Source organism: Plecotus auritus (assembly GCF_963455305.1).
Source record: "Plecotus auritus genome assembly, chromosome: 4".
Lineage (NCBI taxonomy): Eukaryota > Metazoa > Chordata > Mammalia > Chiroptera > Vespertilionidae > Plecotus > Plecotus auritus.
In genome coordinates, this window is record NC_137775.1 from 87,574,040 (window position 1) to 87,578,895 (window position 4,856).

Sequence of the window (4,856 nt, forward strand, 5' to 3'; positions counted from 1 at the left end):
TAGATGTCTCTCTCTCCCTTCCCTTCCATACCTCTCTCTCTAAAAGTCAATGGAAAAAATATCCTCCAGTGAGGATAAATAAATAAATAAATAAATAGTATGAGACTCTAGTATATGGAGACTTAATGCTTCCTTCCCCGTGCCTATCCAGTGGGAGTTTCTTTGCTGTTTAGGTTGCCTAACTGGCAGCCTAGCTTTTCAGGCATTTATTCTTCATTTACTCCCAGAGCTAGGACAGAACTGGGCTCATAAAAGGAGGTCAAGAGTAAAGGAAGAAATGTGACTTCAAAGTCTTGCTGTATCTCCTGAGGCAGAGGGCCTCTTGGCCGAACTCTTGTTTGTCCCCCACCTAAATCTCATCAAGGGAGTCCTTGGACGACTCCATTTGTCAAGGAGAAGGGAGTGTCATGGAGAAGTGCAGACCCTGTAAGTAGCTCCCAGAGATGTCTGCATTGGATTTCTGTTCATTTGCAAAGTTAGAAACATTCATCTTAGTTTCTCATACTTTTCCATCTCACTCTTTCACATTATGAAATATCATCAAATACAATATAGATAAAGTCAAGGCATATAACCCTGGTCTACGGGAGTGAAGCTCAGTGTCTCCATCTATACAGATTAGAGGTCTCCCCACTTCTGGAGCGCCCTGGGCTTACTTTGCACTCTTATTTGTGTTGCAATTAGCCATCCCACCAGCTTAAAATCTCCTTTTGGCAAGAACTGTTTCTTGCATTCTTGGAATCCAGCCTGGGGCTGAGGCAGTACATACAGTACTAGTACTCACAGAATCTACATATATAAAAGTCTAGGCAACCTGGTGACTGGTTGCTATGATGCACACTGACCACCAGGGGGCAGATGTTCAACACAGGAGCTGCCCCCTGCTGGTCAGTGCACTCCCAGTGAGAAGCTGCTCCGGTGCCTATGAAGGGCTCATGGCTGGCCACTGCAGCCCAGAGCGAGAGGGGGAGGGGGGAGTGCGGCGCAGTGGGGCTGGGATGAGCAGGAGCAGCAGGCAGGAGCGGCAGGTGGCGTTGGACTGCTGGTTTCAGCCCGATCCCTGCAGGCCACCCCGAGGGACCCCACCCGTGCATGAATCCGTACACTGGGCCTCTGGTGAATACTAGTAAATGAAAGAATGAATTTGATTTCTCTGAAAAGCTAGACTTTTCAAGTTTACTCAAATCACCAAGATGTGAAATATGCAAATAAAGCTTCAGTACCTTAAAGGAAGATGTCATTTCAAAGAACATTTCATTTGAAGAGTTAAGTTTCAAAGTTGTTTTTTTTAAACAAACAAACATAAAATCATCAGCAAGCTTTGTTTCTACACATTTTGTAAAGTTCAAAGGCCCCCTTTGAACAAGGGAATATTTTATTGTGTCCAATACCACCTATTAGTTGTTAAGTGGATAGAATCTGCCTCCTACTGTATGCAGGATTTGATATCTGAAGATACTAAACACTTTTTTATGGGGTATTAGGAATTAGGATCCTTGGCTCTGTTCTTGATGCCAAAGATTCTACTTAATTGAAGCTCTCTGTTCGCAAAGCAATAACTTTGTATCTCATTTCTGTTGGGCTGAACCAAAACAGGAGTGCACAGTGCAGTGTATGGGGTGCATGGAGATTTGGTATTGAACTCCATGCCTGTAAATGTTCACAAATTAAACTGTTGTGTATATACCTGTACAATAAAAAGTATTCTCTATGGAAGCTGGAAAAAAAGCTAAACTTTTACCCATAAACTCATCCTTGAAGATTCAATTCCATTTTCCAAATGAACTCTAGTTAATGTCTCAATCACGATGTAAGAAAAGCATGTGATTTAAAGATGTCTAGCAAGATCTAGCTGAAATCTCTCTTCCTCATGACTCTCCTATCCCTTCCTTTTACATATGTCTGTTATGTTACCTATCGTGTCTTGCAATTGTTTACTCTTTCTCCCTTCTACCAGTGAGACCTTCCTGAAAGCAGGAACTCCTCTCATTTATTTTTATGGTCTGAATGCCCAGCCTTTGCTTTTCCATATGTATTTTAGAATATACGTGCCAATTTCTGCCAAAAAAAGAAAACCTGTTGGGATTTTTATTAGGATTGCATTGTAGATAGAGATTAATTTGAGAACTGACTTCTGAGAATATTTTTTTCAATCCGTGGAAATGGTTTCTCTCTCCATTAATTGAACTCTTTACTTTCTTCAGCTATGTTTTGTAGTTTTCAGTGAACAAGTCTTGCAAGTATCTTATTAGATTTAGCCCTAAGTTTTTCATATTATTGTAAATTTTATTTTTCAAAATTTTAGTTTCCAAATTTTCACTGTTACTGCAATATATATTCTGTGTGTATTGACCTTCTAGTTTATGATCTTGCTAAGATTAATTCTAGTAGCTTTTTTTTGGTAGATTCATTGGGATTGTCTGCACAGTTACATCACCTATGAATAAAGGTAGTTTTATGTCTTCCTTTCTGATATATACGCCTTTTCTCTTTCTTGCCTCATTGCAATGGCTAAGACTTGCAGTACATTTTTAATAAAAATGGAGAGACTGGGTATTGTTGTCCTGTTCCTGTGGGAAGACAGCCTTCAGTCTTTCACCAATGTGATGTTAGGTATAGGCTTTACTTAGATCTCTTTTACCAGGTTGAGAAAGTTACCTTCTTTGCCTAGTTTTTTGAGAATTTTAATCATGAAAGGATATTGGATTGTATTATGTACTTTACATATTCTATTGAGATGCTTGATTCTTTTTTGTTTGTTAATTAGGTGAATTATATTAATTTTTAAAAATACTCACTTGAGGATACTTTTTTCGTTGATTTTTAGAGAGAGCGGGAGAGGGAGGGAGGAGGGGAGAAAGAGAAAGAGAAACATTGATGTGAGAGAGACATATCCATTGGTTGCCTCCTGCATGTGCCCCGACTGCAGGGGTAGGGACCAACCCAAGTATGTGCCCTTGAGTGAGAATCGAACCCACAACCCTTCAGTGCACGGGCTGATGCTCTAACCACTGAGAAACACTGGCCAGGGCTATTGACTTTTAAATGTTGAAGCTAACCTTGTATTCCTGGGATAAGCCACACTTAGATATGATGTAGTGTCCTCTTTATAATGCTTAATTCAATTTGCTAATATATATTTACAACTATACTCATGCACTTTAAATTTTTTTAGATTTAAAAAATGTTAGTAAAATATACTTAAAACTTACCACTTTAACCATTCTAAATGTATAGTTCAGTGGCATTAAGTACATTCACATTGTTGTGCAACCATCACCACTATCCACCTCCGGAACTCTTTTATCATCCCAAACTGAAACTAAGTACCCTTTAAACACTAACTCCTCATTCTCCTCCACCCAAGTTCCTGGTAACCCTCTTCTACTTTTTGATTATTGTAGTGTCTCATATAAGTAGAATCAGACACTATGTGCCCATTTGTGTCAGGCTTATTCCACGCAGCATGTTTTCAAGATTCATCCATGATATAGCATGTCTCAGAATTCCCTTCCTTTTTAGGGATGAATAATATTCCATTGTAGGTATACACCACATTTTGCTTATCCATTTATCCATCAATGGACATTTGAGTTGCCTCTACCTTTTGGCTATTTGAAAAAAAGCTGCTATGAACATTACTATACAAACATCTGTTCAAATCTCTGCTTTCAGTTCTTTTGAGTATGCACCAAGAAGTGGAATTGCTGGATTATAGGATAATTCTGTTTAATTTTTTGAGGAAGTTCCCATACTATTCTATATAGCAGCTGTACCATCTTACACTCTCACCAGCAATGTACAAGAGTTCCAATTTCTCCACGTCATCCCTAACACTTGTTATTTTGCGTTTTGTTTTTATAACAGCCATCCTAATGGGTGTGAAGTGGTACTTACTGCATCTATGTTCACAAGAGACTTTGATCTCTTTTTTATAAATGGATTTAAACATTTTGAACAATAAGAAAACAAATGAGAAGTTAAGGATGTCCCCAGGTTTCTTGGCTGCTGTACTGGCTGTGTCGTGCAACAGAGAATCCTGGAGGAAGAGCACATTTTAAAGGGTAGGGAGGAAGGAGTTGTACCAAAAAAAAAGAAAATGACTTAATACTGGGAAACTTGAGGTCACAGGACTGTGGGCCATCCTGCTGTAGAAATATAATTGGCAATTGATAAAACACTATTAAAGCTTGAGGAATGAGTAAGGAGTAGAAACACAGGTAATGAGTGCCTACCATTTATTAGTGCCTTTTATGTGTTTGGGAAAAACCAGCCTAAGTGTAGTAGCTGAAATCACAGAAATGCGTGGCTTTTCCTAGAGAGAGAGTGAAATTGAGAAGAGGGCCAAAATTAGAACCTTGAGAACCAAAATTTAAAGACTTGGCAGAAAAGAAATAGCCAATAGAGACTGAAAAATAGTAATGGAAAATATAAGTGACAGGAGGGAATAGTATCATGGAAATCAAAGTAGAACATGGTATCAAAAAAGGAGGGACTAATTCTCCAATGTTTAAAGCAATTCCCATTTTATTTTCCTCTTCTGTCCTCAGCTCCTGAGCATGTCTATCTTTGTAATTAACAGTTATCCATTCTTTGTAGTCAGAGCAGAACTACATTAGTAGGGAGAACAGGATTAACAGCCGAAATGGATTTATTATAGTGATAAGGTATGAGCATCCTTTTTTCTAATATAATTATTTCAGCTCTGACATCCTAAATTAAGCCAGTTTCTTTTTCACTTGTAAAAAGTAAAGATTAAGATTTAAAAATGATACATAAATTTGTTATCATTTTAACTAAAAAATACACCAGGATAAAACTACACATCAGGACAAAACAAAACCCTTAACAGCCAG